Source organism: Galeopterus variegatus, unplaced genomic scaffold, assembly GCF_000696425.1.
Source record: "Galeopterus variegatus unplaced genomic scaffold, G_variegatus-3.0.2 Scaffold4572, whole genome shotgun sequence".
Lineage (NCBI taxonomy): Eukaryota > Metazoa > Chordata > Mammalia > Dermoptera > Cynocephalidae > Galeopterus > Galeopterus variegatus.
Window position 1 is genome coordinate 2,493 of NW_007730683.1, and position 11,153 is coordinate 13,645.

Below are 11,153 nucleotides of genomic sequence, written 5' to 3' on the forward strand. Positions count from 1 at the left end.
CAATAAACATTTGTTGAATGAATGAAAAAAAGAAAAGAAAAAAACCGAAGGCTGTAAGAAGCAGGTTCCAGATGATCCTCTAAGTCCAGGCCAATGCCAGGGGCCTGGTGCTGACCCATGACATTCTCTTCTAATTACACAGCTGGTCAAGGCAAGTGAGTGGTGGTTTGACAAAGAAATGCCAGCAGTCTCAGGGGCCCCAACTGAGCCAGGACTTCCTTGACCCCTGGAGTCGGTCACATACTTTTCCGCTTACCCTACCACCCACCTGTCCAGGGTGTTCTTAACCTGACCCCGTGGAGCGAAGGAGGAGGAGGAAGAAACATGCAGGACAGCACTCAGTGAGCTGGAGGGGGTGGCAGGGTGACATGTGGAACAGATGCAAGGGCTGGTTATTATTAGCGCCCTTGGTAAATAGCAGAGCTGCTTACATAGGGATGAAATCAGCTGCTTTTGTCCGGGGCAAGTTCCAACGATGACCGCCTCCACCCTCTTGATTCTCTCTGAAACTTGGAAACTGCCTCCCCTGCTTCTAGCTTTCCCACCCTCAATCTAATGCTGCAGCCAAATATATGATAACAACAACAACAATGATAATAATAACCATGGGGACTAACCATTTCAGGAACAGTCCTAAGACTTCATATATTTCAACTCAATGTTCCATGCACCAGCCTCTGGTGGAGATGCTGCTGTAGTCACTGTTTTACAGATGAGGATCCTGAAGCCCAAAGAGTTTAAGTAACTTGCACACAACCACCCAGCTTATAAGTGGCCGGGCTGGGGTTTGAACTTGTGTACTACTCCTAACGGTTCCGACACACCACCCTAATTGTTTAGCCTCACTAAACCCGGCTGTCATCCCGGGTGTAAGGAACCCCAGATTCATAATACACACAGAACAAAATCCAAACTCCCCAGTCTGGAAGTAAAACGAGAGCTGCTTACATAGGGATGAAATCAGCTGCTTTTGTCCGGGGCAAGTTCCAACAATGACCGCCTCCACCCTCTTGATTCTCTCTGAAACTTGGAAACTGCCTCCCCTGCTTCTAGCTTTCCCACCCTCAATCTAATGCTGCAGCCAAATATATGATAACAACAACAACAATGATAATAATAACCATGGGGACTAACCATTTCAGGAACAGTCCTAAGACTTCATATATTTCAACTCAATGTTCCATGCACCAGCCTCTGGTGGAGATGCTGCTGTAGTCACTGTTTTACAGATGAGGATCCTGAAGCCCAAAGAGTTTAAGTAACTTGCACACAACCACCCAGCTTATAAGTGGCTGGGCTGGGGTTTGAACTTGTGTACTACTCCTAACGGTTCCGACACACCACCCTAATTGTTTAGCCTCACTAAACCCGGCTGTCATCCCGGGTGTAAGGAACCCCAGATTCATAATACACACAGAACAAAATCCAAACTCCCCAGTCTGGACGGGCTGGGGTTTGAACTTGTGTACTACTCCTAACTGTTCCGACACACCACCCTAATTGTTTAGCCTCACTAAACCCGGCTGTCTGGGTGTAAGGAACCCCAGATTCATAATACACACAGAACAAAATCCAAACTCCCCAGTCTGGAAGTAAAACGCTTTCACACTCTGACCTCATCCTGCATATCCAATCTGGTCTCTGACTTTCTTGACACGTGAAATCACCCCTCTGGCCAAATGGAGCTGTTCAGTATCCTCCGAACTTGCACGTACACTCAGTATCCTAGCACAATCAGCCCCTTGTCCCTTACCCCTTCTCCTCCTCTCCTCCAGCTCATTGGAGCACCTGCCTTCATTATCTTATCTCTTATGTATGGGGCAAAGCTTTGAATAAGAAAACTTCTACCCAAAAGACACTCAATTCTTACTTATTCACTTACTCTATCTACTCCTTGCTTGTGACCGTTGTGGTTCCCACATTTAGAAACCTTTATCTGGCTGGTTAGATATTTGGCCCTTTCTCCAGGAACCGAAATGGTGAGACTCTACATCTATTTTAGTAAAATACAGTACAGTTTTTAAAGATGCCATTAAGATACTCTGGATAAATAGATCTCCAGAGTTTGACTGAACCATCCTGATCCCTACCACAACCTTTTCTCACCTGTCAACAACATCTGTCCAATCATTTTGGTTTCTGGCTTCTTCCACTAATGTCTCACTGTAACTCAGATTACCAGCCCCTCTGGCACCTGCCGGGGTGTCTCCTGGTTCAGTGTTTCTCAGCCTTAAATGTGCGTGTGGATCACTCAGGAATTCTGATTGAGGAGGTCTGGGAGGGGCATTTCTAACAACATCCTGGGTAATGCCAGTGCTGCTGGTCCATGGACCAGACTTTGAGCAAACTCAACATGATACCTAACTCAGCATAGAGGCTCCAGCTCTTTTTCCCTCTCTACCAGGTGGCACACACCCAAGGGCCTGCCACAAGACAGGTCCTCTCCCAGATCACCCTGATACACTTATGGAAACCTCATTTGCAAAAACTCAGCAATCCCAGTTGCCGCCTCATGCATCGTCCTAGCACTGGCTCTCATATTCCTCTTATTTCCTCTCCCTCTCTCTCCCTCTGGCCCATAACAGCTTCAGTTGAGTAAACTTCACTGCAGTTCCTGTCACTGGGCTCCCCTCTAAACAAATGCAGCCTGTGTTTCTTACTACCCAGATTCTGTAATTATAATGACAATGTCTACATACAATTTTTAACTAGTCTGAAGGCTCACTGCTGTGGGATGTGTGTGCTGCAGAGAGGAGAAACACGTGGGAAGAGAATCAGAAAAAAGCTCAGAAGAACAGTCTGTACTTTATGTTTTATTTACAAGGGCCCTTGATTATTTATTAGGAGCATTATTATTCTTCCCTGCAATCACAAGAGAAAAGAAAACATATTATTGAAGTTGAGGGATGTTAATGGAGCCCTGGGGCAGTCTCCACAGGCTCACGAACAGCAGGAACAGGAGGACTGTCACATTGATGAAGATTTAGAAGCTGAAAACTGCATTAAATGTTCCATCAGCCTCCACCTGGGCTGCCCACACCTGACAGCCAACAAGGCCACCTCGGGGCCCTCCCTCATTCCCATCCAGCACTGTGACTCTGAAACTCTTATTTCATGGAAGCTCTTAATAATCTGAATCTGAGGAAGGGTAGAGCCTCTGCACACAATCACACAAGCAGATACTATCTCCTTAAAATTTAAGGGGTTTGCAGACTTTCTAAGGGTATGAAACCTGGACCCTAGAGGAAAAACTACCCATCTAAGAGAAGCATGAAAGAGCAGTGTTGTTTGGGAAATTGTCCAGAAAGGAGAAGTAGAATTGTTTAGTGCAAAGGACGTTCAATGTGGAGTTAGAAGGTCTGGATTTACATCTCAGATCTGCAGTCACTAGGATGTGCATTTGGCTGCCTTACTTAACCTCTCTGAAGTAGTGATACTCACCTCATGGGCTTGCAGCATGAATTAAATGAAGTAAAGTACATGAAAGTACCTGCCAGGAAGCAGGCTTGCAATAAATATTAAAGGAATGCATCACTCTGCTTTGAGACACAGAGCAGGGGCTTCTGAAAGCAATGATTCTTCTTCAGGATGAGATATCTATGTGTCTGGGTCCCAGTAAGAATGGCCTTGTCCTCCTTGCCCATTCAATAGCTGCTGGCCAATGGACAGCAGTCTTGTCTGCCTCACTCACCAAGGCCTGCGTGGGCAGGAGCAGAGCAGCGCACCTTCCACAGCACCCCAGGAATAACGCATTTGTGGTTAGGCTGTCCTCTGGAGCCTCACGAAGCTGTAGAAGGAAGGGCCAAGGAGCCAGATGTGCTTACAAGCACTATGTGAAGTCCTTGGTAAAAATGCAACCTAAGGACAATTGTATTTCTACACTGAGGGGCTTTTTAAACTATTTCAAGTTGGAAGGTCAAGGCTTCAAAAAGCATAATGACCGGCTGTTTATCTCCATTACCCTCTGCCTCTGGTTCTTCTGTGAACATGTTGTGACCTCAAACTGTGGGTGGAAATGCAGGAAGGATGTGTCCATGCATGAGTTGAGCTTTGAAACTTGCCTAGAGAGCTTCTGAAACCTTGCCAGGATGGAAAAACCAGCGTGTAGCCTCCCTTCAAACCTCAACTTGAAAGTGACACTGTAAATCTTTGAACTGAGAGATTTCAGAATGTTTTACATCATTTGACAGGTTTTACTACAAAGAAAAGTTGTGATGATTAGATGAGAAAAATTTACTTGAGGCAGATCAAAGACTTAAGTGCAAAAGCCAAACCAATCAAGCTTCTAGAAGAGAACAGAGGAGATATCTTTATGACTGTCTTGGTCCTTTTGTGCTGCTATAACAAAATATCAGAGACTGGATAATTTATGAGGAGCTGAAATTTATTTCTCACAGTTCTGGAAGCTGGAAGTCCAAGATCAAGGCACCAGCAGGTTTGGTGCCTGGTGAGGGCCTGGTCCCCTCTGCCAAGACGGCACCTAGTACACCTTCTGGAGGGGACAAATGCTGTGTCCTCACATCATGGAAGGGGTAGAAAGGCAAGAGGGGCAAACTCTCTCCATCAAGCCCTTTTATAAGGGCACCTTACTCCCATTTAAAAGGGAAGAGACCTCATAACTCAATCACCTCCTAAAGACCACACCTCGTAATACTGTTGCATTGGGGATTAAGTTTCAACATGAATTTTGGAGGTGACAAAAACAAGCTATGACCTTGGGGTAAGCAAAGATTTCTTAAACAGACCATTAGAAGAACCAGCCATAAAATTTTAAAAGTTGATAAACATTTCTTTTTCATATTAAAAACTTTCTGTCCCTTAAAATACACTATTAAAAGAGATAAAAGACAAATTACAGAGTGGGAAAAGATATTTGCAATATGCACATCTGATAAAGAACTCTTATTCCATGGTAATAAAAGACTCCTAGAAATTAAGTTTTAAAAGACAAAACCAAAATTGTAAGTGGTCAAAGATTTGAACAGGCAGTTTTCAAGAGAGATATCCAAACGGGCAATGTGTGCATGAAGAGAGGTGCTCAGTACCTTTAGTCGTTATGTAAATGCAAGTTAAAATCATGCTGAGATACCACTGCTCATCACCAGACCAGCTAAAATGAAGACGACGGACAGTACCAAGTGTGAGAGAGGATGTAGAGCAATGTGCATGAAGAGAGGTGCTCAGTACCTTTAGTCGTTATGTAAATGCAAGTTAAAATCATGCTGAGATACCACTGCTCACCACCAGACCAGCTAAAATGAAGACGACGGACAGTACCAAGTGTGAGAGAGGATGTAGAGCAAGCAGAGCCCACACGTCCTGCTGCTGGGAATGTAAATTGGTTGGAACGTCTTCGTGTGTGACCTCTATGAAGGTGGAGAGTCCTGTGACAGCAAAAGGCACCTAATGGACTAAATGTTTGTATTTCCCCAACATTCATAACCCTAATGTGATGATATGAGAAAGTGGGGCCTTTACGTGGTAATTAGGTCATAAGGGTGGAGCCTTCATGAATGGAATTAGTGTCATTATAAGAAGAGACACAAGAGAGATGATTTATCTCTTAGTCACATGAGGATACAACCAGAAGACGGCCATCTGCAGATGAGGAAGTGGACCCTCACCAGGCACTGAATCTCCCAGTGCCTTGATCTTAGGCTTTCCAGCCTCCAGAACTGTGAGAAATAAATGTTTGTTGTTTAAGCCACCCAATCTATAGTATTTTGTTATAGCAGCTGGAATTGACTAGGAAAGTAAGGATAAAAAAAATAAGCTGTGGCTGGGGAAGTGGATATCAAATGTCTCTTATACCTAAGCCCACTTGAGGCCACCCTTAGCTGCTGGTGCCTTGGAGACCCCAGTTTGCCTTTGCACAGTCCTTCTCTTCTTATGTGTTTCTATCTTTCTCTTAAGTTTAGGTGTCTGTGTCTGGGGCCATTGATCTTGTTCAGCTGCTCCCCTCTCCAATTTCTAGCTTTTATTATTTCAGAGGGGTAAACAAATAAATAGCCAAGCAGGTTTGTGGGAGCACATAAGCTTAACAAAGAACAGAGAATGCACAAAGGGCAAAAGTCCTAAATGCACTTATGCAGAACCTAAGTGCTGAAAACAGCACATGCTGAAAATGGCAAATGGTTTCTGCTAGATTAGATAAAAACATTGAGGTCATTTCTTTTCCAGCTTTACTCCCTTTCCTTTGTTTCTCAAGATGTTTTCTAGAGAATTCTCCATAGTCAATTTCTTTTCATTCCTTTGCTAAATGATTGATTAAGCTGTTTTTTCTCTTGTATTTCTTTGTCTTTACAATAAAAGCTGGAGCAAATACCAACTCGGGGCTGTGCCTTGTTTCTCCCTTCTTGAGGGAGTTTTCTCAGTGCACTCCCTTTGGGCTTCTCATTGCTCTTAATATTTGGGCTCTGAGTAATCTTTGCATCTCTGTCACACAGTGAGAAGTGACAACAGGCTATGGATTTACTCCCTACTGCTGCAAAATACATGCCTACACAGCCCCGTCTTATGCTAATATGGGTTTCTTTGTCAAAAGATACTCAGGATTACTACAGACTGAAATACAGTGTTTTCCTATAATTATTCTTTCTGAAGCCTGGATACTCATGATTGTCATCTTATTTAGTAAATTGTCCTTGATCCTTCTTTACACCTATTTTTGGTTATTCTTTTGTGCTCCTGGTGCCTCCTCCTCCCTGTCCTGACACCCCACACTCCTGCTGTGGTCTTTACAGTCTACCAGTACTTACAGTTCCATGAATTCCTCATTCAGCCAATAGCATCATTTGCCAAGGACAATTTGGGAATATTGGATAACAGCCTCCTTTCACAGCCTGTGAACATGTTCTCTGCTTGGAGTTAGAGATACAGTTTTAGAAAGTAAATTTTTAAATCCAGGCTAAACACAATTTTCCTTAGATTTAGTGCACAGTGCACTAAAGTGCTTGGGAATTATTTTCCTGAGTGGAACTAATATTTGGGCTATTAAATATTTCCATGTATTTAATATAAGGAAGGACAGATTTGTATGCAAGACCATTTCTAGAAAATGTATCAGTAGTTTTTCCGTATCTCATATACCCTGCTGATCTCCATCAACAGTTGGAATTTGCAGTGCAAAGTGAAAGTTTCTTCTGTTTTGTCTTGTGCTAACCAGAGTTATATGGATGAGCTCTCCCCTTGTGCAGACACAACTCATTGTCTGCTCAGTATTCATTTCCCACTACCACCTCCCCTCTCCTGCTCCGAACGCAGTACCCAGATTCTGCTCCAGGGAACACTAGGCAATGTAGCTACGTCTGGCATGGCAATCTCATACCCCCACCTATGATTGGTCTGGGCATGCAACCTGGTTCTGCCATTGAGATATGTGAAGACATGTGCTAGAGGGAGCTTCAGGGAAAGTGGCTGATTTCCTGATTGGAAAGAACAGGGCAGCTTGTCATGGCCCTTTGCCCCTCTGCCTTTACTTTTCTCTTTTCCTCCTTCTACCTGCCCAGAATAAAAATATGATACTAGGGCTGTAGCAGTCATGTGACCAAAAGGGAATGACCAAGAGAAATGCAGAGGCATCAGCCTTGATGTCATTGAGCTGTTGAATCAACATCAGGCCCTTGGAGATTGTCCACCTCCAGATTTGTTACTAGGGAAAAATAAACCTCTAATAGTTTAAGCCTCTCTAGTGGTCTTCTGTTACTTGCAACCAAGGAAACTCCTAGCAGATGTGCTCCATTATTAACTTGAGTCAAGAGGAATTAATATGTATTGGTCAGCTTTTATACTCCAGGGACTGGGCTGTTTAGTATATGGTAGTTCCTTGGCTCCTCAGAGAGCCTTGTGAAGTAGCTCTTAGCATCTCTGTTTACACATGAGGACCTTGAGCTCAAAAGGATTTTAAAAAGGGTAGAGCCAGGATGAAATTCAGGCCTGTCTGACTCTAGTGTCCAAACTCTTGCTACCCCACCATAGAGCTGATGGACACTTCCCTATTTTGGCTAAATTGAGCCTTTGGGTAGTTTGAAGTAGGGGCATCTGGTTGTTTGTTTTTTCAGTTTTCCTTTTTCCTTTTTAAAAATTATATCAGATGATGATAAGTACTGTGAAAATTAAAAAGAAAGAATTACAGAGAGAGAGTGACTGGAGAATGACCCTGGTGACTTTAGATAGGGGAGTCAGAGAAGCTTTTTTGAGAAGGTAATAACTGAGCAGACTCCTGAATAATAAGAATGAGCCAACCATGAAAAGTTCTGGGGCAAAGTGCTCCAGACAGTGGGCACAGTGTGTGCAAAGGCCCTGAGATGGAAAGAAACCTGACGTGTGGCTGTGAGTTGGGCATCATGAGCCCAGAGTAGGAGATGAAGTTGGAAAGGCAGGAAGGTCAGATGGTGTAGGATCTTGTGGGCCATGGAGAAGAGTTTGGAAGGCATTGGAGGGTTTAGTGCAGTCAGTGACCACTTTGCACCTGCTTGACAATGGACTGCCCAGAAGTCAGAGTAAAGTCAGGGGGACTAGTTAGGAGGCTGTTGCACTAACACCCCTGAGAGACGATGGAGGCTCGAGCCAGGGTGGTAAACAGTGAAGGTGGGAAAAGTGGTGAGATTGGCTTATTTTGAAGGCAGAACTAACAGGACTTGATTTGGATTCATTGTGGGGATTAAAGGAAAAAAGAGTCATAGATAATTCTTGAGCAGCTGGTGGGTTGGTGGCACCATTTTCTAGGACAGTGAAGGCTACGGTGGGTCATTTGGGGTAGGGCACTGTGGAAGGGGTGGGACATGGGAACAAGAGTTCTCTTCGGATGTTTTATGTTTGAGATGCTTAAGAAACATCCAAATGGAGATGCTGAGAGGGCAGTTAAATCACACAGCAGTTAACTGGACACTGGCTGTACACAAAGGTCCTCATAAACGTTACCGTGCTTCACACTCAACCTTGTGAGATAAATAGGTGATATTACTGTTATCAACACCAGAAATCCAGATAAAGAGAATGAGACTTATCCAACAGTTAAGTTACTTGCCCAACACCCCATAGCGGGTATGTGGCAGCCAGGGCACAAACTCGGGGCTGAAGATTCCAAGAACTATGTTTTTTCCCCTGGGCCCACTCAGCAAGAGGCTCCCTAGGGCAAAACCCTTTCCTCGGCTACTGGGAAAATCCAGAGCAGAGGAAGGGGCTTCTTTGTAGAGGCAGGGCTTCTGTAGGCCAGGCCACTGAGCTGCTTTAGGGCTCATACCCTTGGCCACCTCAATCTCTTCTTAAGGAGAAAGGGAAGAGATTTTTTTCATGGGCTACTGAAATTTTCACCTTCCGTGTAAGTTCATTAAATCAGAAAAGCTTTTAATTTTAGAGCAAAGATGGATTCTTTCCTACTGCCTCTCTTAGGTACTTTTAAGATTTTGACATTACCTGATCGAATAGAAAATATTCTCAAATGCTCTTGTGAAGGGGAGAGAGAACAATCAATTTCTAGCCTGGAGAAGGAACGGCTGCCAAGGAGCACGCGGGTCAGCTCCCACCTATGGTTATTTAACCTGTAATGATTTCTTTAAAAGCTCCTGGAAACCTCTGTGGTGGAAAAAGGTGAATGTTGTCATTACTCAAACTGAATATGAACCATGATTCCTTCTTCTGAGGACAGCCAAGCAGCGATATTAGCAAAATAGAGATGGATGTCAGAGATGGGAGCCCCAGCTACGGTCTCAGAGGCAGGAGAATGATCAGAGTCCCGGGAAGAAAGAGGACGGTCAGACCTGTTGTCTTCCCTCACACACAGGATGGTGTGAGCAAGGTCGTGTGGTCTTTGGGGTCCATAAAAGGATACTAGGACACACGTTACACCAGATAGTGTGGTGGGTGTCCCAGGAGGGGTGGTGAATGCCAAACTGGGCAGCGTTTGAAGCTCAGTCTCTAAGGAATGTTTTCTTTTTCAAATTTATATGGGGACACAGTCCAGACTTCCATTTTCCGCCTCTGTCTTTCCTCATGTTTTTCTCCCAGAGAATTTCAAAGAGAAAAATCTGGCTTCTCCAACAGAATGCAATGAGCTGATGTTCTGGGCTTGAAGAGTGCTTCTTTTTTTCTCCCCTGTAAATCTTGTCTTTTGTGTTATGTAAAGCCTGACATTACCCAAGGCTTTTTTGTTCATTGAGCTTTAAACTTGGTGCAATTTATGAACAATCTCAATAATGTGTCTGACTCATCTGTGCTGGAATCAGCAGAGTGCTGCCCACTGGATGGTCCTGAAGACTTTAGATTGCTCAGAAGTTCTTCTCTCTTCTCCTGCCCTATTTCCTTAAGAGGAGAGAAAAAGGGTTACATGCCGCATTCCCCCCACACCACCACCGAACTCAAAACCCAGGAACAGTCGAGTAGCTTTACAAATTTTTGCTTGCCTCAGTCCCCTCAACCAGGTAAAATGACATATTAGAGAATGGCTGGGTAGGGAAAAGAGAAGGCTCCTGGACTGATTGATTTCAACCTAAGCAGCTAAGATTATATGGTTTTTGATTTATTATTTGCAAATCTATACACCAAAAAAATCATAAATATATTATTAAGATCAAAACCTGGCTGTACCAATCCTCAGTGAGCACTTGTGCTTTTAAAAGAGGGGAAGTGGATTATTTGTTTGGTCAGCTAATTACTGTTGCCTCTACTCCTGCTTAGGATTTTCTCATCACACTAACTCAGTTACTGAATTAACACAAAGACTGTATTGTTCTGCATGGCATTTCACAGATACTTCACATGTGTTCTCTCGTTTCTTTATGGTAACTGTACGGGAGCTAGCTTTATTATTATCCCTATCTTCTAGGTGAGGAAAACAAGGTTCAAGGAGGTACTGCAAATTAAGACAGAGATCAGATTTCAGTCTTTGACATTTAATTCTACATGTGACTCTCCATTACATGGGATCAGCCAGATATGGTCTTCAGCTTGCCTTAAAATTCTTTAATGAGAGATGTTTTTAAGCCTCTTTTTTTTTTTTCCTTTTTTTGTCTTTTTTCGTGTCCGGCAACGGATCGCAACCCTCAGTGTCGCGCCCGCACCGGACCGGGACCGGCAACGGGATCGCAACCCTCGGTGCCGCGCCCGCACCTCACTCAGCCAGTGAGCGGGAACCGGTCTGCATGTGGGATCCG